General features: G+C 51.6%; 1 pseudogene across 1 annotated transcript; it reads left to right on the top strand.

Moving 5' to 3' along the window:
* Window positions 1–1,290: 1,290 nt before the first annotated feature.
* LOC147113312 (uncharacterized) lies at window positions 1,291–23,799 on the top strand (annotated as a pseudogene). Its single transcript, XR_015079177.1, has 9 exons — window positions 1,291–1,803; window positions 3,726–3,988; window positions 6,895–7,021; window positions 7,107–7,219; window positions 9,992–10,128; window positions 10,258–10,340; window positions 21,256–21,424; window positions 22,476–22,570; window positions 23,446–23,799. The product of XR_015079177.1 is annotated as an uncharacterized LOC147113312 (transcript).
* Window positions 23,800–25,347: the final 1,548 nt, after the last annotated feature.

Raw genomic sequence — 25,347 nt, 5'->3', positions numbered from 1 at the left:
ATATCAAACTGGGGACACGGGTTACAAGTGACTCAAAATCTAGGGAGACCGGAGATTAAAAACTTAATTCCTCTCCCCCCACACCTGTACGGTTGCTGGGTTTGGAATGAAAGAAAGACTTGCATTTCTGTAGCGCCGTTCACGACCACCGGACGTCTCAAAGCGCTTTACAGCCAATTAAGTACTTTTTGAAGTGGAGTCACTGTTGTAATGTGGGAAACACGGCAGCCAATTTGCGCACAGCAAGCTCCCACAAACAGCAATGTGATAATGACCAGATCATCTGTTTTAGTGATGTTGGTTGAGGGATAAATATTGGCCCCAGGACACCGGGGAGAACTCCCCTTGCTCTTCTTCGAAATAGTGCCCTGGGAACTTTTACATCCACCCGAGAGAGCAGGCGGTGTTTCGGTTTAACTTTTCATCCGAAAGACGGCACCTCCGACAGTGCAGCGCTTCCACTACTGCACTGGAGTGTCAGCCTGGATTTTTGTGCTCAAGTCTCTGGAGTGGGACTTGAACCCACAACCTTCTGACTCAGGCAAGAATGCTATCCACTGAGACACTCCCAACAGGAACAGTCAAAGCCATGGCAATAACCTTATTAACATAAATATATAGTTTGCATCCCATCTCAAACTGTTCTGTGGCTTTTACAACAAAAAAAACGGAGTCAGTATGGTAACTTCAATATGGGGCTGAATAAGTATCTTATTGGGATGGGTATAGACTGAGCTGGTCAACTATTCCACAAACACAATGCTTCTTGTTCTGTTGAAGCTGGGGCAGAGGAATAATATCTGTGGAAGACAGGGTTTCAGCATGGAGATCTGGGAATGTTTGAACATTCTGAAGTTATGTTTGATTCCCACTGGGGAACGGGGAGTGATTATACAAAATATTCCTTCAGGAGATTAAATGGGTGGGTAGAGTCTGTGATCGGGGAGAGTGTACACGGGCTGTGGGAGGAGATTAAATGGGCGGGTAGAGTCTGTGATAGGGAAGAGTGTACACAGGCTGTGGGGAGATTAAATAGGTGGGTAGAGTCTGACGGGAGAGTGTACACGGGCTGTGGGAGGAGATTAAATGGGCGGGTAGAGTCTGTGATAGGGGAGAGTGTACATGGGCTGTGGGAGGAGATTAAATGTGTGGGTAGAGTCTGTGATAGGGGAGAGTGTACACGGGCTGTGGGAGGAGATTAAATGGGCGGGTAGAGTCTGTGATAGGGGAGAGTGTACACGGGCTGTGGGAGGAGATTAAATGGGTGGGTAGAGTCTGTGATAGGGGAGAGTGTACACGGGCTGTGGGAGCAGTGGGTTTAATGAGCCTTTCTCTAGGCCCAAGTGTCTGTATATGAATTCTAGGAAAGGTTGTATCAGATATCTTGTGTTTGGCCGTCATTGATTGAGTCAACATCGCTCCCAACAGCTGACCAGATGGAGGTTGATGGGCGTCCAACAGCGACGGGGAACGAGCTGAGTCTCACCAACGAGACAGCGGAAGCAGCAAGCCGGCTTGGCGCCTACAGCTTCACGGCCGACCCGGCCGCAGCACAAGGCGAGGAGGGTCACGGGGTCACCGCCACGGTGAGCGTGCAGCCGGGGGCGCGCCCTCTGCCGCCGGACAGCCAGGCTCCAGCGGGCGGGCTGGTGACCGGTGGCAACCCAGACCCTGAGCCGATGACCGCCCGTGGAGAGTGCTCCCTCGTGCCAGATGTTCCAGATGAGGCTGTGGCTTCCGGAAGCGGTCGGGTTAGCGGAGCACCGATTGCTGTCGCCACTCAAAGCCCAGAAGAGGCAAAAGGTAAAGACACACCACAAGGTTATAGCAGAGAATTGGTCCAGAGCCCCAAGCTAAACGTAGCTCTTTCAAAAAGCCAGCACAGGTACGATGGGCCGAATGGGCCTCCTTCCGTCCGGCATGATTTTATGAACAGTGTTTAGCTGCTGGGCAGTGCCGCACCTTTTTAATTTGGAACCTGTATGTGGAAAAACGTCACTTTTTCCTATTTTGTTATCTCATAGAATCTTACAGCACAGAAAGGAGGCTGTTTGGCCCATCGTGCATGTGCTGACTCTTTGACAGTCCCACTGCCCCTGCTCTTTCCCCAGAGCCCTGCAAATTTTTCCTTTTCAAGTATTTATCCAATTCTCTTTTGAAAGTTACTATTGAATCTGTTTCCACCGCCCTTTCAGGCAGCGCATTCCAGATCACAACAACTCGCTGGATTAAAAAAGAAATTCTCCTCATCTCCCCTCTGGTTCTTTTGCTAATTACCTTAAATCTGTGTCCTCTTGCCAGCGGAAACAGTTTCTCCCTCTCTACTCTATCAAAACCACTCATAATTTGAACAGCTCTATGAAATCTCCTTAACCTTCTCTGCTCTAAGGATATCAAATTTCAAATTTTTCAAATTCAAATCGCTTTATTGGCATAACAAGGTACATCTTATGTTGCCAAAGCATCGAAAAACATTCATGGTTGAACACATAAACACAGATCTATCCATACAGTGTATAAACAGATACATCCCTGAGTGTATAAATATACATTCATATAATTTGTATATACTCTTTTCTTATATTTAGTGGTTGTCCCTCTGTTTATGGCAAGCTGTAACATAGTGTGCCGCTAAGGTTACACAATTTCTCTCTTCCCCTAGTAGGTATGGGAGTTTTTGGTCGTCATTCAAGTTTCTGAATTCCGGGCATATTTTTGTGAATTTTGGGTAGAAATTCTCCCTTATGCCCTGATATTTTCTACAAGCTGTGAGGAAGTGCATCTCTGTCTCCACCACTCCCTGACTGCAGTGAGAGCATATCCTGTCCTCTCTTGGTAGCCGGGTCTGCCTGTGTCTACCTTTTTCGATCGCCAGGCTATGTTCACTAAGTCTGTACATTGTCAAGGTTTTTCTCAGTTCAATCCCAGCTTCTCTAGTCTCTCCACATAACTGAAGTCCGTTATCCCTGGTGCCATTCTGGTAAGTGTCAGCTGTGGCTCAGTGGGCAGCGCTCTTGTTTCTGAGTCAGAAGGTCGTGGGTTCAAGTCCCACTCCAGAGACTTGAGCACAAAATCCAGGCTAACACTGCCAGTGCAGTACTGAGGGAGTGCTGCACTGTCGGAGGTGCCGTGTTTCGGATGAGATGTTAAATAAGTCCCCGTCTGTCCTCTCAGGTAAAAGATCCCATGGTGCTATTTTGAAGAAGAGCAGGAGAGTTCTACCCCGGTGTCCTGGCCAATACTTATCCCTCAATCAACATCAGTGAAGAACAGATTATTTGGCCATTGTTGTTTGTGGGAGCTTGCTGTGCACAAATTGGCTGCCACGTTTCCTACAATACAACAGTGACTACACTTCAAAAAAGTACTCAATTTTCTGTAAAGCGCTTTGGGACGTCCTGAGGTTGTGAAAGGCGCTATAGAAATGCAACTTATTTTTTCTTTTATATCTCCTCTGCCCCCTCTCCAAGGCCCAGGGACCTTACTCGGGAAGAGTAGCTGAGGTGGTTTATCCTGGTGGTTTTTTTTTAAATCTTGGGACTACCTTCTCCTAGGGTGGGCTGCAACCAAAGCTAGAGATCCTTTACGCTGGGGGAGGTGGGGAGACGTCAGCACCCATTGGGCGTGCATATCCCCAGTGGATGTCAACCCGTGATTGGGAGTCGGAGCTTGCAGGGACTGTCTGAATGTACTGACAGGGAATGTCTTCTACTCACTCCTCGCAGAGAGCTCTGACCTTCTGGAAACAGCGCAGGTGCTGAGCGAGATTGGGGCTCCACTCCTGACGGAGAGCCACGAGATAGAAACCGAGGGGCAGGCCGACCCTTTCGCTGCGGGGCTCGAGCGCCATGTCTTGGTCTTGTCGCCTGTACCCCAGGAACACCTGGAGCTGCAGGTGCCCGAGGAGGTGATACTGGAGCTGCCCAATGGCATCAAGATGTACGGAAAGGACCTCGCTGCCATCACCGAGCTCCTACACCCGACCCAGGTACCGTGGACATGGGAGGGGGGATTATGACTCGTCCAAGTAAAATGTGGCCTGTTCAGCAAGACCTTCCCAATTCCGACCAGTGTTGATGCAATGCAATGGCAACTTGCCTTTATACAAATCACCTTTGATGCTGAAAAGCGTCCCAAGGACGCATCACACAGGCATATCAGACAAATGGTTAAGAAGGCAAATGGTATGCTGGCCTTCATAGCGAGAGGATTCGCGTACAGGAGCAAGGATGTCTTGCTGCAGTTGTACAGGGCCTTGGTGAGACCACACCTTGAGTATTGTGTGCAGTTTTGGTCGCCTTATCTGAGGAAGGATGTTCTTGCCATGGAGGGAGTGCAGCGAAGATTCACCAGACTGATACCTGGGATGGCAGGAATGACATATGAAGAGAGATTGGGTCGATTAGGCTTATATTCGCGAGAGTTTAGAAGAATAAGAGAGGATCTCATTGAAACTTATAAAATTCTAACAGGACTAGACAGACTAGATGCAGGAAGGTTGTTCCCGATGGCGGGGGAGTCCCGAACCAGGGGTCACAGTCTAAGGATAAGGGGTAAGCCATTTAGGACTGAGATGAGGAGGAATTTCTTCACCCAGAGAGTGGTGAACCTGTGGAATTCTCTACCACAGAAGGCAGTGGAGGCCAATTCATTAAATATATTCAAGAAGGAGTTAGATATATTTCTTAAGGCTAAAGGGATCAAGGGATATGGGGAGAAAGCAGGGACAGGGTACTGAATTTGGATGATCAGCCATGATCGCATTGAATGGCGGAGCAGGCTCGAGGGGCCGAATGGCCTACTCCTGCTCCTATCTTCGATGTTTCTGTGTAAAAATGGATGGCGAGCCAAAGGAGATGGTAGCAATGGGTGACCAAAAGCTTGGTCAAAGAGGTGGGATTTAAGAAGGGTCTTGAAGGAGGAGTGTGTGGAGGGAATTACAAAGCATAGGCCCTAGATGCTGGTGCATGGGGAGTCAAACAAGACTCGAACAGTACTGGTTACCAGTGTTGAATGTTGCAGTGATTTGGCCATTGGTCTTTCACCTTTGGAACCAGAGTTTGAATCCAGCCCAGCCATACGGGATGAATGTCTTCTCTCTCCTGGATGTGAGTATCTTTTATTTGAAATGAGTGTGCGGACAGACTACCCAATTCAACGCTGCTTCTCTCCTGTACCAGCTTTCTGTCCTCCTCTTGAAGGTGCCGCGGCTCAGTGGGCAGCACTCTCTCTCGCCTCCGAGTCAGAAGGTCGTGGGTTCAAGTCCCACTCCAGGGACTTGAGCGCAAAAATCCAAGCTGACACTCCCAGTGCAGTGCTGAGGGAGTGCTGCACTGTCTGAGGTGCCGTCTTTCGGTTGAGACGTTAAACCGAGGCCCCGTCTGCCCCCTCAGACGGACGTAAAAGATCTCATGGCCACTATTGGAGGAAGAGCAGGGGAGTTCTCCCCGGTGTCCTGGCCAATATTTATCCCTCAACCAACGGCAGCGCGGTGGCATAGTGGTTAGCACTGTTGCCTCACAGCGCCAGGGACCCGGGTTCGAATCCGGCTCGGGTGACTGTCTGTGTGGAGTTTGCACATTCTCCCCGTGTTTGCGTGGGTTTCCTCCGGGTGCTCCGGTTTCCTCCCACAGTCCAATAGATGCGCGGGTTAGGTTGATTGGCTATGATAAATTGAACCTTAGTGTTAGGGGGATTAAATACGTGGGGTTACGGGGATAGGGTGGGATATGTGTTGGTGTAGGGGTTACGGGGATCGGGTGGGATATGTGTCGGTGCAGGCTCGATGGGCCGAAATGGCCTCTATCTGCACTGTGGGGTTTCTGTGATTCTGTGATCACTAAAACAGATTATATGGTCATTATCACATTGCTGTCCTGGCCAATATTTATCCCGTGTTTTCCTACAACAGTGACTACACTTGGCTGTAATATACTTTGGGATGTCCTGAGGTCGTCAAAGGTGCTATAGAAATGCAAGTTCTTTTTTTATTTCTTTTCACTGGGGCCCAGATGTTATCAGTGCCTCTCCATAAAATTGGCCATTCTTCATGTGTGCGCATAGACAGTGAGCTCCTCTTGCAAGGATATTATAGACAGCTGGGCCCATGAAACAGCAGAAGCATAACATTCAGCTCCCTTACCCGCAAATCACAGGTGAGATTAGAGACGGGAGTTAATTTGAGGTCACTTGGCACCTTCGAAAAGGAGCTGGATTGATCTCTCTTGAGCAGGGGATGTTGGGGAATGAAGTCAGTCTGCCATGTCCTAAGGGATTAACGGTTGTGAGGAGGGATAGTCTGTGGTACATTACTGTCGAAGTTGCTGTTCTTCAGATGAGACATTAAACCGAGGCCTCATCAGCTGCTTCCAGTGGTTTGGGTGGATGTTGAAGATCCCTCATCACACTTCAAAGAATCACAGGGCGTTCTGATGTCCTCTCAAACAACACCACCAAAAACAGACTAACTGATCATACAGCCGTACCGGCCCTGGGAGTGTTTGATGGGACAGTGTAGAGGGAGCTTTAATCTGTATCTAACCCATGCTGTACCTGCCCTGGGAGTGTTTGATGGGACAGTGTAGAGGGAGCTTTACTCTGTATCTAACCCGTGCTGTACCTGTCCTGGGAGTGTTTGATGGGACAGTGTAGAGGGAGCTTTACTCTGTATCTAACCCATGCTGTACCTGCCCTGGGAGTGTTTGATGGGACAGTGTAGAGGGAGCTTTACTCTGTATCTAACCCATGCTGTACCTGTCCTGGATTACCTGAATTGGGAAGTGTTGTACATCCCCTAGCAGTAACATCCCTCACCTTGATGAGCAAAAAAGAAAACTGTCAGTTTCCAGTCACAAGTGTTAATTTATATTGGGAATGTGACCTTTCATCTCCCAGGTGCTGCTCCAAAAGGGACCCCGGAGGTTCACCTTGGCTACGGCTGACGCCATGATCTCGGCCGGGTCTCTGGTCTTCACCGTATCCCAGGAAACAAGTCAAGAGGAGCCATTGGCAAAGCAAGAAGGTAACTGTCCCGCATCGCCATCGTCACCTGGCTGAGCACACAGACTTCCCAAACTAATATTTCTGAAATGTGTTTCTTTACACAGACCCTGAAGTGGAAATGGAAGGGAAGTTGTACAAGTGCTACCTCTGTAGTTTGACCTTCAATCATCGTGGTAACTATGTCCGACATAAGAAAATCCACATGGTTAACACCGAGGTTGGTGCTGTGAGTTTTTTTTTTTTTAAATATCCTATATCCTCTCCATCACTGAGACCGCCTACTTCCACCCCCGTAACATCGCCCGTCTCCGCCCCTGCCTCAGCTCCTCTGCTGCTGAAACCCTCACCCGTGCTTTGTCACCTCCTGACTTGACTATTCCAATGCCCTCCTCTCACCTTCCACCCACTGTAAACTTCAACTCATCCAAAGCTCTGCTGTCCGTATCCTAACTCGCACCAAGTCCCGTTCACCCATCGCCCCCTATGCTCGCTGACCTGGCTCACGCCTCGATTTTAAAATTCTCATCCTCGTTTTCAAATCCCTCCATGGCCTTGCCCCTCCCTATCTCTGTAGCCTCCTACAACCCCCCCCCCCCCCCCGAGATCTCTGCACTTCTCTAACTCTGGCCTCTTGTACATCTCCGACTTCCTTCGCTATGCCATTGGCGGCCGTGCCTTCGGCTGCCTCAGCCCTAAGCTCTGGAATTCCCTCCCTGGACCTCTTCACCTTCCTCCCTTCCTTGTAAGACGCTCCTTAAAACCTACCTCTTTGATCCAGCTTTAGGTCACCTGTCCTAATATCTCCTCATGTGGCTCGGTGTCAAATTTTATTTGATAAATCGCTCCTGTGAAGCACCTTGGGACGTTTTACTACATTAAAGGTGCTATATAAATGCAAGATATTGTCGATCTCCTATGGTGTTGTTCATGGACACTCTGGAGCGTGATCGTGATGTTTAGCCACTAACATGGCCTGTCCCTTTAAGACCACTGCTCGGGTTCCCTTGGGGAAGTAGTCTAAGTAAGTAGCAAAATCCTGAAACTTGTGGCATCTTCTGCGGTGAATTAGAGAGTACTTGCAAATGTTTGTAAACTTCAGGCACCAGCTCAGTGACCAACTTTCTCTCTCTCGTTTTGTATCTGTAACAAAGTGTGGCACTTTGAAGTGTGACATGGCGTCCGCTAGTTGTAAGACTGTTTTAACATAACTAGTAGATCTCCCGTGGCATTGCTTATGATATGCGCCATAAGAATTAGGAGCTGGAGTAGGCCCTACGGCCCCTCGAGCCTGTTCCGCCATTCAGTAAGATCATGGCTGATCTTCAACCTCAACTGCACTTTCCCGCCTGATCCCCATATTCTTTGATTCCCCTAGAGTCCAAAAATCTATCGATCTCAGCCTTGAATATTCTCAACGACTGAGCATCCCGCTGGGGTAGAGAATTCCACAGATTCACAACCTTCTGAGTGAAGAAATTTCTCCTCCTCTTAGTCTTAAATGGCCGACTCCTTATCCTGAGACTATGCCCCCTAGTTCTAGACTCTCCCGCCAGGGGAAACAATCTCCCAGCGACTACAAGACCCTGTCTACAGAGGGATTTCCCTTTATAAACGACTACACAGGCATTTTTAAATGTTGACGTCAAAAGCACGAGCAAAAAGATTGCGGCAACCGGAAGTTATCTTTTTCTAAAGAATAAGTCGGTTGTTCCCTGGGACTCAGTGAAGTGACTAAGTAACTGGGCCCCACAGACCAGGATAGTCCCAGGCTGCAGTCTTGGCCTGTGCTGAGTTAGCTGGCAGGACAGCGACAGAGGTGCACAATTGGACTCGGAGCCCTCCCCTGGGATAAGGAAGGGAGAAATCGTCCCGATCCCCGTAAAAGATCCCAGGGCACGATTTTGAAGAAGAGCATGGGAAGTTGTGTAAAGCGCTCTGTGATGCCCTGAGAGGCGGAAGATCTCTCTTGCTAATTGTGGGGCAGATAAAGAATGGTTTAGTGAGAAAACATTTTAATCGAATAAAAAAATAATCCCTTTTTTTCTGAATGAGGAAAGAATATTTCCGAGGGGTGAAAATTCTGCAATTCTTCTGGGCACCAGAGAGAGGATCTGAGTGACTGGGTCTCATGCCTTTGAAGTTTGACAGCTGCGGCTGTGTGTGTGTGTGTTCTTCCCTCCTCTCCTGAAGGTGCTGGCATATGAAAGAAAAGAAAGACATTTCTCCAGTGACTTTCACCACCTCAGGATGTCCCAAAGCGCTTTACAGCCGTTGAAGTACTTTTTGAAGTGTGGTCACTGTTGTAATGTAGGAAAACACAGGCTAAATATTGGCCAGGACATCAGGGAAAATGCCCCTTTGAAATAGTGGCCATGGGATCTTTTACGCCCACCTGAGAGGACAGACGGGGCCTCGGTTTAACATCTCATCCCAAAGACGGCACCTCTGACAGCGCAGCACTCCCTCAGTACTGCACTGGGTGTGTCTATCTGGATCTTGTGCACAAGTCTATGGAGTGGGACTTGAACGCACAACCTTTTGACTCGGGCGAGAGTGCTGCCCACTGAGCCACGACTGACGCCGTGCTGGGAGGGGGCGAGTCAACCAGAGTCCCCCTGCTCCTGGTTGCCGCCCAGTGACCGCAGGGATGTCCACGAGCTGGTGCGATTCGGTCCTTGCGGAGCCACTGCAAGTGGTCACTCATCAAGTGTGAGGCTGGACGTTGAGAATTGAACACGGAAAGCATCACCGACGAGCCTAACCCTGTCCTTGCCGCGTATCCTGAGGGTTTTTAACGGTCACTGGGCAGCAATTGAGGACCGTGGAAACGCAGCCTGCTGTTTTTGTTATATACCGTGCTGGGGGACTGAGGCCAATTGCAGCTCCCTCATCTGTGCAGCGGTCTGGTGGGTTGGTGAGTGTCCTGACGGAGTCGTTGCTAATGCTCTTCTCTTCTTCCTCGCACCACCCCCCCCCCCCCCCCCCCCAGGAAGACGCCAGGTACAAATGCCCACACTGTGACCGCCAGTTCATCCAGCACTGCGACCTGCGGAGACACGCTCACATTCACACCGGAACACAGCCCCACAAGTGCGACCTGTGCGGGAAGGGCTTCCTCAGAGCCAGGTATGGGAACAATTCACAGGTACTATTTGACTGTGGGAGGCCTCGCCCAGCAAACGGTTATCCCTCTCCCAACCCCTGTCCAATACCCCAGTTTTGTCTCATATGTTTTGTTCTGCTCTATATTTTCAGCGATCTGGTGGTTCACAAGAGGTTTCACACCAAGGATCGTCCGTTCCAGTGCAGCCAGTGCCAGAAATCCTTCTTCCAGACTGGTGAGTGCGTCACGCGGGTCCACCCCTGAACCTCTCGATTAGATTCCAGCCTGTAACTCACTCCCGGGTATCTGTTATTCTATATAGCTGGGGGGTGCCCGGCGTTGCCAGGGCAATTTTGGGCCGCGCGGTCTCCCTGCCCCTCTCTGTCCCCTCTCTCCCTCCCCTCCCTCCTCCTCTCTCCCTCCCCTCCTCTCCTCTCTCTCTGTCCCTCCCTCCCCTCTCCCTGCCTAGCGCCTCAGGCGCGGTGCCGTTGTGATACCGGCGGTACGGGGCCTAGCGCTTCAGGCCCGGCCGGACTCTGCAGCCGAGACGGACCCGAGCTGAGCTCCCCCGCGGATTGCGCGGATTGACGGCTGGCTGCTGCCGCTCCCCCCACCCGCTGTGTGTCTCGGGCCGAGCGGCTGTGAGGCGCGGCCCCGAGTGAACCCGCTCCCAGAGCCGCAATGTGTGGGTTTGTTTGGCTGGTGCTGTCGCTGTGGGGATGAAAAAAATGGCGGCGAAGTTTCGGGAGGCTGGAGGATTAGACCCGCCCGTGATGCACTGATTGGTCAACCATCAGGTGAGTGAACTGTAGGATTGGTCAAGCAGCACGTCACTCAACGCTAATGAGAGGTAGGATTGGTCAACCGCGAATGAGTGGATTTTGAGGATTTTTGAACATTTTTTGTGTACTGTCCGAACAATTTTTGTCTGACCAAAAAGTAAATACGCCTGTTAGAGTCCCCTAATGATAAGCTTTCTATTGATATAACATATGTGTAGGTACGCTCTATAACTTTTGATCTGCTGCGGGCCACTCGCCCTCTCTCTCTCCTTCCTCTGTCTCTCTCTCCTTCCCCCCCCCTTCTCTCACCCACCTCCCGCCCTTCACTCCCCCCTCCCGCCCTTCTCTGCCCCCGCCCCCCTTCTCTGCCCCCCGCCCCCCTTCTCTGCCCCCGCCCCCCTTCTCTGCCCCCCCGCCCCCCTTCTCTGCCCCCCCGCCCCCCTTCTCACCCCCCCCGCCCCCCCTTCTTTCTCCCCCGCCCCCTTCTCTCCCCCCCTCCCCTCCCTCCCTCTCCCCCTCCCACCCCCCCTCGCCCCCACCCCCCTACCTTCCCCCCGCCCTACCTTCCCCCCCTTCCCCTCCCCCACTTCCCCCAGTCGCTCTCTCTCTTCCCCTCGGTCTCTCGCTCTCTCTTCCCCCCGGTCTCTCGCTCTCTCTCTTCCCCCCGGTCTCTCGCTCGCTCTCTTCCCCCCCGGTCTCTCGCTCGCTCTCTTCCCCCCGGTCTCTCGCTCGCTCTCTTCCCCCCGGTCTCTCGCTCGCTCTCTTCCCCCCGGTCTCTCGCTCTCTCTCTTCCCCTCGGTCTCTCGCTCTCTCTTCCCCCCGGTCTCTCGCTCTCTCTCTTCCCCCCGGTCTCTCGCTCTCCCTCTTCCCCCCGGTCTCTCGCTCTCCCTATTCCCCCCAGGTCTCTCGCTCGCTCTCTTCCCCCCCGGTCTCTCGCTCGCTCTCTTCCCCCCGGTCTCTCGCTCGCTCTCTTCCCCCCGGTCTCTCGCTCGCATCTCTTTCCCCCCGGTCTCTCGCTCGCCCTCTTCCCCCCGGGTCTCTCGCTCGCCCTCTTCCCCCCGGTCTCTCGCTCGCGCCCTCTTCCCCCCGGTCTCTCGCTCGCCCTCTTCCCCCCGGTCTCTCGCTCGCCCTCTTCCCCCCGGTCTCTCGCTCCGCCCTCTTCCCCCCGGTCTCTCGCTCGCCCTCTTCCCCCCGGTCGCTCGCTCGCCTCTTCCCCCCCGGTCTCGCTCGCCCTCTTCCCCCCGGTCTCTCGCTCGCCCTCTTCCCCCCGGTCTCTCGCTCGCCCTCTCTTCCCCCCCCCCCCCCGTCGCCCCCTCCGTCCCCCGCCCTCGCCCGCCCTCTTCCCCCCCGTCGCCCGCTCTCTTCCCCCCCCTCTCTCCCCCCCCGTCGCCCGCTTCTCTTCCCTCCCCCGTCGCCCCGCTCCTTCTTCCCCCCCGTCGCCCGCTCTCTTCCCCCCCGTCGCCCGCTCTCTTCCCCCCCCCGTCGCCCGCTCTCTTCCCCCCCGTCGCCCGCTCTCTTCCCCCCCGTCGCCCGCTCTCTTCCCCCCCCCCCGTCGCCCGCTCTCTTCCCCCCCCGTCGCCCGCTCTCTTTCCCCCCCCGTCGCCCGCTCTCTTTCCCCCCCCCCCCCGCCAGTCGCGCTCTCTCTCTCTTCCAATAACAACATGCCCTCGAAAATATATATATATATATATTATATTATGTTATATATCTATATATATAAAGCGGCTACCGACGCGCGCGTCGCCTCAAAAGAAAGCTTGCGATTCCGGACCGGTCATCGGCGTATTTACGTTTCGGCCGGACAAAAATCCCGCCCGCGGTATCCCAAAAACGTTCAGCGTTCCGCTCATTAGCATCTCATTAGCGACCGTGTGACGTCGAGGTCTTCCTACAGTTGAGTGTCGAGTGACTCGACGATTGACCAATCCTACGCTTCGGTGACCTGACCGGTCGACCAATCGGTGCGTGTGTGGGCAGGCCTTATCCTTCTGAACCGAGGTGAGTGGCCGCCATCTTGATTTTCCACGATTTTTTCCCCCACACTTTCTGTGTGTTAGGGAACTAAGGTAAATATTTCAATTATGTGTTAGGCAATTAATTAACAATTTATTTGAGTTTTATATTGTGTTTAGCAACCCCCCCCCTCCTCCTCACCCTCGCGCAGGGGGGACTCGGGGCCTGAAGCTGAAAAAATTTCTCTCTCTCTCTCTCTCTTTCTTCCCTCTCTCTCTCTCTCCTTCTCCTCTTCCCTCTCTCTCCTTCTCCTCTTCCCTCTCTCCTCTTCCCTCTCTCTCCTTCTCCTCTTCCCTCTCTGTCTCTCTCTACTTCCCCCTCTCAGGTGTCGCGGACGGAGCGCGGGCGCGCCGCCTGAAGTTTCCCGCTCGCTAACGGCCTTGCCGGCTCCCGCGGGCCGCTCGCACTGACCGCGCATGCGCTGCCCGCACTCACCGCGCATGAGCCGCCCACACTCACCGCGCATGCGCTGCCCGCCCGCCCGCAGCGGCCGTCCATCAGCCGCGCGATACGCGGGGAACCTCAGCAACGGCACCGGACCTCAGGCGCTAGGCAGGGGGAGGGGCCGGAGAGAGGGACAGAGGGGAGTGGGGGAGCGGGGGAGGGGAGGAGGGAGCGGGGGAGGGGAGGAGGGGAGCGGGGGAGGAGGGGAGCGGGGGAGGGAGGGGAGCGAGGGAGGGGAAGGGAGGGGGGGAGGGGAGGAAGGGAGGGAGAGAGGGGAGGGAGAGAGGGGAGGGATAGGACAGGGAGAGGACATGACAGGGAGAGGGGGGACACACAGGGGCAGGGAGACCAAACGCCCCAAAATTGCCCTCGCGCCCCAAAATTGCCCTCGCAACGCGGGGCTCCCCAGCTAGTATATATATAAAAGGATAGTGGTGTCTGTCTGTCTGGGCATCACTCAAAAGTTATAGAGCGTACCTACACATATGGTATATCAAAAGAAAGGTTATGATTAGGAGGGTGTCCTAGGCGTATTTACTTTTTGGTCAGACAAAAATTGTTCAGACAGTAGACAAAAGACGTGAAGGTTGACCAATCCTACCGGGGGAGCGTGCTGAGTCACGGGGGGCGTTTCATGGTGTGTGTGGGCGGGGCCTAATCCTTCAAACTGAAAAGCAAGCGGCGGCCATTGTTTGTGATGGAGCAACTCTGCCTCTGTCTGACCATGGGCCCCAGTCCAACCCTCCTCCTTCTCTCCGCTTTCTCCCCTCTGTCCTGTCACCCCGGCCTCTCCGCTCGCGGGTTGTTTGCATCCACGGTGGATGAGCTGCCTGCAGGCCTCAGGCCTCGAAGCCTTGGCCTCTCCTCACCAGCCACGCCCGAGCTAGGCACCGCCCGTCCCGCTGGGCCCGATTCCAAACCAGCGGCCCGCCATTGCCGCCATTTTGGTAAAGGTTGGCCTCCTCCTTCTCTCCGCTTTCTCCCCTCTGTCCTGTCACCAGGGCCTCTCCGCTCTGCAGGATGTCACTGCCGAGCTCTTCGGGTCGGAGGGAGCGGGAGCTCAGCTCGGGTGACTCGGGCCGGGCCTCAGGCGCTACACCGCCCACGGGGTCTCCACCACTTTCTCCCCTCTCTCCTGTCACCCCGGCCTTGCGGAAGTAGGAGCAGTGATGATGGGCCGGCGGGGAAGGAGCTGCTGCTCGGGGCCGCGGTCGCTGCCCTTCGCCCGGAGGCTCGCCTACTTTGACGGCCATTTCGAGCGGCTGTGCCGGCGCCGGCTGCCCGCCTCCGAGCCCGAGTGGCGCCGGGTGCTGGAGCCTCTACTCCGCTGCGGGGCTGCACCGACCGGCGCCCGGGCTCGCACTCGCTCGGGACGCCGCACCATGGCGCTGGCCACTGCCGCCCTGCTCTCGCTCGGCTGCTGCTTCCTCCTCTGCAGCCGCCCCGGCGCTCGCTTCCAGAGCTTCTGTGGCCGGGCTCTGCCCATCCAGGTCGGTATCCGCCTCGAGCTCTGCGAGAGGTCGCACTGCCAATGCTTTCAAAATATCTCTCTTTATTGTAGTGGAGGTCAGAGGGATTCTGAGAAACGCCGTTAACCCAGCTTGCATTTATCTAGCGCCTTCAACTTCTAACTTCCCCCCCACCCCTTTCCCCCCCCACACCCACCCCCCTTTCCCCCCCACACCCCCCTTTCCCCTTCCCTTTCTCCCCCTTCCCTTTCTCCCCCCTCCCTTTCTCCCCCCTCCCTTTCTCCCCTCCCTCCCTTTCCCCCACTCTGTCTCTCTCTCCTTCCGTCTCCTTCCTTCCCTCTGTCTCTCTTTCCTTCCCTCTGTCTCTCTTTCCTTCCCTCTGTCTCTCTCTCCTTCCCTCTGTCTCTCTCTCCTTCCCTCTCTCTCTCCTTCCCTCTCTCTCCTTCCCTCTCTCTCTCTCCTTCCCTCTCTCTCTCTCCTTCCTTCTCTCTCTCCTTCCCTCTCTCTCTCCTTCCCTCTCTCTCTCCCTCCCTCTCTCTCTCCTTCCCTCTCTCCTTCCCCCTCTCTCTCAATTTTCAATTCAATTCAAATCGCTTTATTGGCATGACAAGGTACATCTTATATTGCCAAAGCACCGAAAAAACATTTATGGTTGAACACATAAACGCAGATCTATCCATACAGTGTATAAACAGATATATCCCTGTGTGTATAAATATACACTCATATAATATGCATATAATCTTTTCTTAGGTTTAATGGTTGTCCCTCTGCTTATGGCAAGCTGTAACATAGTTTGCCGCTAAAGTTACGCAATTTCTCTGTTCCCCTAATAGGTATGGGAGTTTTTGGTCGTCATTCAAATTTTTGAATTCAGGGCATATTTTTATGAATTTTGGGTAGAAATTCCCCCTTATGCCCTCATAGTTTCCACAAGCTGTGAGGAAGTGCATCTCTGTCTCCACCACTCCCTGACTGCAGTGAGAGCATATCCTGTCCTCTCTTGGCAGCCAGGTCTGCCTGTGTCTGCCTTTTTCGATGGCCAGGCTATGCTCACTAAGTCTGTACCTAGTCAAGGTTTTTCTCAATTTGCTATCTTTTACCGTGGTCAGGTATTCAGCCATGGTGTATTGTCTGTTTAGGGCCAAGTAGCAATCGAGTTTGTTTTGGGTTTTTGTTGTTTCTGTCCAATAGGTCAGATATTTTTCCTTTTGTTTAGTGACAATTATGTTGGGTCGAATTCTCTGTGCTACGATGTCACTGTCCTGGAGCTGGTTATTATTAGTAGTGTTAGTAGTTTCTTCACTGAGTCCCAGGACTAGTTGACTGAGGGGACTCTTCTTTATGATCCTCTCTTGGCATTTCAGGGCTTCATAATGATAGCAGTGGGGGTTGCTTATTTTTAGGTGTTCCAAAATTTGGTGGCTCTTTTTTGGATATTAATTAGTAGTGGATATTGGCCTAGTTCTGCCCAGCATGCATTGTCTGCGGTTTTCCTCTGAGTCCGGAGGATACTTTTACAGAATTCTGCATGTAGGATCTCAATTGGGTGTTTGTCCCATTTTGCAAATTCTTGTTGTGTTAGCGGACCCCACACCTCACTGCCATAGAGTGCAATTGGTTCAATTACTGATTTAAAATTTTTGACCCAAATGCCAATTGGGATTTCTATTTGGATTGACTTTTTAATGGCATAGAAAGCCCTTTTTGCTTTCTCTTTCAGTTCATTCACAGCCAGTTGGAAATTTCCCGTAGAACTGATTTTTAAGCCTAAGTATGTGTAGTTTGTAGAATTTTAGTTGTCCCTCGTGTGAAATTTATTCTGGGTCCCTGATGTCTGGATCTTTGCTGGAACACAAGAACTTTGTGTTTTTGGGGGTTTATTGTCATGGCCCAGGTCTGACAGAACGACTCTAGCAGATCCAGGTTCTGCTGTAGACCCTCCTCAGTTGGTGAGAGCAGAACCAGGTCATCTGCATAGAGGAGGAATTTAACCTTGGAGTCATACAGGGCGAGGCCAGGTGCTGTAGATTGTTCAAGTAGTTTTGCCAATTCATTTATGTAAATATTAAAGAGTGTCGGTGAGATGGATGAGCCCTGCGCTACGCCACGCCCCTGTGAGAAGTATTTTGTTTGTTTGTCTCCAATTTTAACTGCACATTTATTGTTTGTATACATTGATTTAATTACATCATATGTTTTTCCCCCTACACCACTTTCAATAAGTTTCAAGAATAGACCGTCGTGCCAAATAGAATCGAAAGCCTTCTGGAAATCTATAAAGCAGGCAAAAATTTTGCTTTTGTTTTGGTGAACATGTTTGTCAATTAGGGTGTGTAGGGTGAAGATATGATCTGATGTTCTATAATTTGGTAAGAATCCAATTTGGCTTTTACTCAAGACATTTTGCTCCTCAAGGAAGTTTATAAGTCTTTGGTTTATGATACTCTTCCCTCTCTCTCTCCTTCCCTCTCTCTCTCTCTCTCTCCTTCCCTCTGTCTCTCCTTCCCCCTTTCTCTCTTTCCTTCCCCCTCTCTCTCTCTCCTTCCCACACAGACAGACAGACAAACTCATTTATATATATATATATAATAAAAATTATTTGTACTTTTTTCATAACAACATGCCCTCAAAAAACCCTCGGCACCGCCGGGCACTCCAGCTAGTTCTATATATAAACCCCGCAAACTCCTCGATTAGATTCCAGCCTGTAACTCACTCCCGGGTATCTGTTATTCTATATATAAACCCCCCGAACAGATTCCAGCCTGTAACTCACTCCCGGGTATTCGTTATTCTATATGTAACCAATTCAAACCCCTTTACCTCCCCACTTTGTTATTAAACACCATCTCCTGCTCCAAGTCATGTTTCTCCAGGACCACCTCTTGTGTCAGAAGGTGGAGCGTTCGAACTCCGCTCCAGACAGTCCCGGCTTGGAATTCCGGTTTGATATCCAGAGGGATCCTCTCGTCCATGTGTGTGTGCAGGTGCCCCCGCGCCCCCCCCCACCCCCCAATCATACGGGTCGTGGGAGCCTATAAAACTCTCCACCACCACCTCTCTCCCAGTTGGACTAACTCTGCGATCAACTGGTATAAAGATGGTCACAGCCATGGAAGGAGTGTTTGCATTGATGTAAGAAAACTACTAGGCACTTGGTCTAAGCGTTAAACAAAGCTTTAATCAACTGTTTTACAACATGGAGGTCTAGTTGTGTCCTTCACTAGTTCCTGTTAAGAATGTCCTGCGCAAGCTGGGCACGTGCCCGAGTATTTATACTCTCCCTGGACAGCGTCACCTGCAGGCCGCTCAGTTGATTCATGTCACGCATCACAGCCTGTCCGACTGTTTAATCAGCCCGCAAATCCTTCCACTGCTTCACGCAGCCGCGCAGCATTCTGGAGGTCCCGCACAGCCGGCTCACCGGCTTTTAAATGGAAAATCTGCGTTGGCATGGAAATTTGAATGGGCCGTGCCGCCCGTTAAAGGGGCCGCATGGCCCCCCAAAAAATTAGAGTGATCATTGGTGCAAAGATACAAAAACAACAGCAGCTACAGGCCTTTACCCTTCACTGTCATTTATCAGTTTAGAAAAAAAGGTGTTCTTCCACACAACCCACGCCCCCCCCCTCACATAATACAAACGGTACTTCAGTGTGACTCAGAGCAGAATGTCCAGTTATTTAAGTGTAAAGAATGTCTGTTATTTTAAAGAGTCATGTGCCTTTTTACAGCCTTGACTTTACAAGGTGTCACATGTTGAGGTTGTAAACATCACTGCTCTCAGCGGGGTGACAATAAACAAAATGTTTCGACCGAGCTCCTGACTCCTGATGGAATTTTCAGGCATGCGGACTCCACAAGGGATCGGGTGTGAGTGTGATGCCCCCCTGTAGTTGAATATCCCGCTCTTGGCAGTACCGGCTGATTCGTTTAGAATGGGCCACCTTTGGCCACTATGCGCCGAGTGTCTGATTTCTAAACCCCCCCCCCCCCACACTATGGAGTAGAACGAAAGCAAGTTTGATCCCCATTCATCCCTGACTTGTGCAGTGCTGGGGTGCGTCGCCCGCCCTCTCTGCAGGGGAAATTGGGAAGGAGATTTATGCCCAAGTGGTGCCTCCTGGCAACCAGCTTATGAAGGAGGGGGAGATCATTGGGGATGGTTTAGGAGCAATGTTCCCTCTAATTTTTTGTGCGCTGCCCATTCAAATTTCCGTGCATGCACGGTTTTTCCATTTAAAAGCCGGCGAGCGGCCTGGGTGGGATTTCCAGACAGCTGCGCAGCTGAACGGGCACATTGTCTCGGAGCTGACCAGACCATTGCAGTAGTGCCAAAGTCAGACAGAGGTGATGATAGAGCAGATTGTGTTTATATAATGCGCTCCTCTTAACTTCCGCATAGGAATTGCATGGGGTGCGGCTCCCTTCTCCCTGTTCTGGCGGTTCAGGTGGATGTAGTGATCCCACGGTGCTACTCGAAGGGCAGCAGGGAGTCCTTCCAGCACGCACGCTCGATCAGCTCCGATGGACGGGTCACATTGTCCGCATGCCCGATACGAGACTCCCGAAACAAGCACTCTACTCGGAGCTCCGGCACGGCAAGAGAGTCCCAGGTGGGCAGAGGAAACGCTTCAAGGACACCCTCAAAGCCTCCTTGAAAAAGTGTAACATCCCCACCGACACCTGGGAATCCCTGGCCCAAGACTGCACAAAGTGGAGGAGAAGCATCCGGGAAGGCGCCGAACACCTCGAGTCTCTTCGCCGGAAGCCAAGCACAAGCTGCGCAAGGAGCGCACGTCAACCCAAGCACCCCACCCACCCGCCCCTTCAACCACCGTCTGCCCCACCTGTGACAGAGACTATAGGTCCCGCATTGGACTCATCAGTCACCTGAGAACTCATTTTTAATGTGGAAGCAAATCATCCTCGGTTCCGAGGGACTGCCTAAGAGAAAGAGAGGAATGCAAGACCTTTCTGGCTCAAAAGCATCTGAAAACAGTTCATGCGCATGGAATTTATTTTAAAGTTGTTACTGGCATTACGCAGTGGCATTTTTTCCTGCACAGCAAGATCCCACAGGTAGCGACAAGGTGAATGAACAGTTAATCTGTTCTCAGTGCTGTTGTTTGGGGGGGGGCGGGGTGAAGTGATGTTGGCCAGGTTACTGGAAAGACTCCCTGCTGCCCTTCGAGTAGCACCATGGGATCGCTACACCCACCTGAACCACTAGAACAGGGAGAAGGGAGCCGCACGCTCTCTTGCTCTCTCGCATTTCTACAGTGTCTTTCACAACCTCAGGCTGTCCCAAAGCGCTTTACAGCCAATGAAGTATTTTTGAAGTGCGGTCACTGTTGTAATGTAGGAAATGCAGCAGCCAAATTGTGCACAGTAAGATCCGAACAACAGCAATGGAATAATGACCAGATAATCTGTTTTAGTGATGTTGGGTGAGGGATAAATATTGGCCGGGACACAATAAGGTGCTTTATAAATCCAAGTTCGTTTGTTCCTTTTTATATTTTACATGGCTGTGTCCTGTCGAGGTGGGGGACGGGCCGGGTGTAATGTGAACAGTCCTGTGACAAGTGTTGTGAAGTCGAGGATCTTCGGTATGAGATGTATTCTAATCCGTGTCCTGGCAGAGGCTCTGCACATTCCGTCCTTTGTACGCGGACTACGTGTTAATCTGACAGGAGTTATGGATTCAGCTTATTAATGCTACTATATTTCAGGGTTACGTACATGAGCTTACTTTCCTGACCCCATTCCCTTCCCTCCTATGTCTCCCCTCCTCTCCAGAAGCTACTGTCTTCTCCTGACATGTTGACCGCTCTGCTGGGGTGCGGTGTAACAGGCACTGACCATTCTGTGCTGGGGGATAGTATAACAGACACTGACTGCCCTCTGCTGGGGTACAGAGCCACAGGTAATGACCGCAATCTGCTGGGGTACAGTACCACAGCCACTGACTGCTCTCTGCTGGGGAACCGAGCCACATGTACTGACTGCCCCCTCATGGGGTACAGAGGTGCAGACACAGGCCACCTGCTTCTTGCTGTGGTTAGTTGGCCGATCTCCATTCGGGGGCTGTACAGTTGGTATTAATTCCCATGGGAAAGGGAGAGGAAACTGAATCGATTATGGTTCCAGCTCCGTATCACTATTTAGTGGCCATTGCAGGAAAGTCTGTGCGCGCGCATGCGAGTGTGTATCACAGGTGAGCCCACCCTGTTCTCATCCAAACATTCTCTCGGCACTCTCCACCTAGGCACACACATGAAGAGTGGCCAGTTGGGCAAGGAATGTCAGAAGGTTGCCATTGCCTACGGGATCGCATCCCAACAAGGAGTTGACCCCCTCGGGCGGGGCGGGGGAAATTGAGAGGTAAATGAGCGGAAGGTGTAGTACCTTTTCTGAGGTATGATTTATTCTGCAGGTGACCTGCGCCGTCACGTGAGGAACATCCACATGACCAACGCCCGAATGCTGAGCTGTGGCCAATGCAGGAAGAAATACACCAAGGCAGCAACACTCCTACATCACATCCAGACCATGCACCAGGACGTCCTGGTACAAACCCTGGAGGAACAGGGGCAACACAGCAGGTACATCATGAGAATGCTGGAAAATCAAGCCCACCCATCCCAGCCTTCAATTGCCCAGCTTAATGTCCAGCTCACCCAGGTCGTGGGTGTGTGTTTGCTCTGCAGAACATATAATACAGTGGATTTGACCCACAAGAATGTGGGGTCATGGGGAGTGAGTGGGGAAAGGAATGCTTTCCCTTGTTAGTATTGAGCGCTCTGCCATCAGGTGTAACAGCGGTAGATGGCGGAGTAAAGCTCCTTCTACATCAGCCCCAACACTGCCTCAGACTCATCACCAGGAGAGCACCCCCCTCCCAGCACTGCATTTTCCCACACCAGCCATCCTGTGACCTTGAGTAACTTTCTAATTTAGTGTTGATCAGCGCTGAATTAGGACTCACTCCTGCTAGGAGGCTGTGCAAACTCATTTCACACAGGATCCTTACAACCAGCAGGGAGAGACAGACTTGTGTCCCATTACGTCTGAACGCGGGTCTGTGTCTAGCCCGCTGGCCTTTACTGGTTGGCTATTGCATTAGTGTTGCTTATTATTTTTCTGCTGCCCCTTTGTCATCCTGTTGGTGCAGCCAATCTGCACACAGCAAGCTCCCACAAACAGCAAATGCGATTATAAAAAAAACCCCCAGATTATCTGCTCATTAAGTGATGTTGATTGAGGCATAAATATTCGCCGGGTCACCAGGGAGAATTCCTCTGCTCTTCTTCACACTAGTGCCCGTGGGATCTTTTACGTTCACCTGAGAGAGCAGACAGGGCCTCGGTGTAACGTCTCATCCAAAAGATGGCACCTCCTGTAGTGCGGCACTCCTTCAGTACTGCACTGGGAGTGTCGGCCTCGCTTACGTGTTCAAGTCTCTGGAGTTGGACTTGAAACCACGACCTTCTGACTCAGAGGCAAGAGTGGAACTAACTGAGTCACGGCTGACACCCTAAAAACTAGAGGGGAAGCAATTTTTTTTTTGACCATTGTTTATGTAAAGGTAGCCGTGTGCAGAGTTTCCAGCTGATACTGTTTTGTGTGTGTGTGTCTGTCTCTCTTTGATTGCAGTGAGGTTATCTTGTCGGAGGCTGGAAGCATAACCGAGGAAGAAAGCCCCATTAGCACTTGTCCAGAGCCCCCGGAGGCAAGCTCCGTAATTCCAGGTACGGAAGACAATTATGGGGTGTTAAGAGCTCGACATGACGCTCCTCAGGCTAGCTGGGTGGGTAAGTGCATTGGGGAGACCAAACGCAGATTGGGCGACCGCTTTGCGGAACACGTCCGTACGGGTGACCCTGAGCTTCCGGTCGCCTGTCACTTTAATTCACCGCTTCACTCCCACTCAGATCTCTCTGTCCTCGGCCTATTACATTGTTCCAATGCAGCTCAACGGAAGCTCGAATAACAGCACCTCATCTTTCGATTAGGCACTTTACAGCCTTCTGGCCTCAACATCGAGTTCAACAATTTCAAACTACAACCCCTGCCCCCATTTTTCATGCTGTATGATTTTGCCATTCCCATTTTGCAACATTTTATCTTTCCTGCCTCTTACAAAAGCACAGATTGTTCCTTCAACTCCTCCCCGCCCCCCTGCTGTCTCTGCACCTGCTTAATATGTTACATCTCCAGCTTTTTCCAGTTCTGACGAAGGGTCCCAGACCTGAAACGTTGACTGTTTCTCTCTCCACGGATGCTGCCCTGGCTTGCTGAGTATTTCCAGCGTTTTCTGTTATTTTGGATAAGTGCATTGCTGGGTGGGATGGTGACCCATATGGCCGATGAGAATTTTAAAATCGAGGCGTTGCTTAACCTTCCTGGTCTGGAAGGAAAGAACAAACTTGCAGTCAAGTTTGCGGGACATCCCACAGCCAATGAAGTGCGTTTCAAGTATCGTCACTGTTGCTATGAAGGCTTTAATGATGTGGATGAGGAACGGACCATCAGGGAGAGTAATCAGCCGCTCTTCAGCGTGGGAGTGATATGGCTGTGCAGGCTAGCATGGCATCTAACACTATTTAACGCCTCTTTTCCACAGCATTGCCAGCCGAGGCAGAAAGGAGTGAGGAGATCACGTTGGAGGAGGTGCCTGCCACAGAGACACACCCCTTCCTCCCAGGCCAGCTCCTGGAACCCACAACTCCCGGAGAGCGCAAGGGAACAAACGCAGGCTTTACTTGGGTGCAGTGGGACAGTGCCCACCCTTGTGCTGATAGAAATGCCTCTCGCAGGAAGCGCCGAGGAAAGACCATGCCGCCCGGGCAGAGGGAGGGAGATGAATTCTCCAGCAGTGAAATGACCCATTGCGCTGGACATTGTGACCGATTACAGCGCCATACAGTATGTCTGCCCTTACACTCGCGTGCAAAACAAAAATCGAAAGACCGTTCAACATCAATCCAAAAATAATTTTATGTTCAAGCCTGCAGCCACAGTAAAGTCAAGGACGGGAAAAGGTTTATTTATTTTAACCAAGCAAAGCCTGTCCTGACAGTACACTTAACTCTCCCATCGCAGCACAAGCTGCTCGTGCCCGTGCTATCCGTTTACGCAATCCAACGGCGGTGTGTTTTTGGCAGGCCGCTTATTCCGCTCTGCGTCACGGAGCTCTGAGGTTTGTTTTAAATGTAATTCAAACTTCACTCTCTCTGCTTCTATTTTCCTCACTTTGAAGTAATAGTTTGCATTTACTAACTATTTGATACTTTACATACTCCAATCAGATTCCTCCTTCAACATTCAGGTTACAGTGAACAGGTTTTCTTAATTCAGTCTAATAGTCCACTCCCCATTTGACATTTACTGAGAACGAATGAACTTGCACCTTTCACAATGAAGTACTTTTGAAGTGCAGCCACTGTTGTAATCTAAGAAACGCGGCAGACAATTTGCGCACAGCAAGCTCCCACAAACAGCAATGTGATAATGACCAGATCATCTGTTTTAGTGATGTTGGTTGAGGGATAAATATTGGCCCCAGGACACCGGGGAGAATTCCAATTCTCTTCTTTGAAATACTGCCATGGGATGTTTTATGTCCACCTGAGAGGGCAGAAGGGGCCCTCGGTTTAACGGCACCTCCAACAGTGCTGCGCTCCCTCGGTACTGCACTGGGATTGTCAGTTTGGATTAGGTGCTTAAGTCTCTGGAGTGGGACTTGAACGCACAACCTTCTGATGGAGAGGTGAGTGCACTACCACCTGAGCCACGGCCGACACCTCGATTTGAAATAAAGACTTGACTGGAGAAATGAGAGTACAGGTAGGAAGATTGCTCTTGTGCCACTGTGAAGGAGTAGAATTTCCTGGTCCTCCACCCACTGAGAAGGATAATCACACTTTTTTTTGGTCTATGAAATGTTATTAAATATTGGAGTGCAGAGTATTTCACAATCCGAAACTGCCGGCACTGTTGTGCAGAAGTAATTTCGCTCCGAGAGAATTAATTCATGGCTGGATTTGCAGCAAAATGCGCTGTTAGCTTGCTGCTGCTTTGGAAGTGACACTGCAATAAAACAAAATCCGCTGGTCGCTACAAGCCCACAGGATGCCAGGGGTGGCAGCGGGGAGATGCTATTTTGTGTCTAGGTGTAGTATAAAGGCATGATTACAGCTCAGAGCACTTAAACAGCTTTCAGTGCAACTTATTTCACTCTGGGTGTTTAGGGTACTGACGTGGAGAGGAAGAACCCTGTGGCAGCTGACAAAGTTTGCGTAAAACTGGGTCTCTGTTCCACGTACAGAGTACGGTTGCTGTTGTACCACTCCTCTAGAGGCACCTAATAGTTCTCGCATCACTGTAGGAGCAGACAGGGCTTTGCTGCAGCGTGTCCAAGTAATTTAACTCTTTATATAAAATGTCATCTCTTCAGCGTTGCATCGATTCCCAAGGTGACACCTGGTAATGTTAAATTGGAGGCAAGTTAACCCTTTGTGGCAGC

Source organism: Somniosus microcephalus, chromosome 8 (assembly GCF_052327205.1).
Source record: "Somniosus microcephalus isolate GS21.2 chromosome 8, FLI_Smic_1.0, whole genome shotgun sequence".
Lineage (NCBI taxonomy): Eukaryota > Metazoa > Chordata > Chondrichthyes > Squaliformes > Somniosidae > Somniosus > Somniosus microcephalus.
The sequence above is the reverse complement of the archived record's forward strand: the minus strand, read 5'-3'. Positions and strand labels throughout refer to the sequence as shown.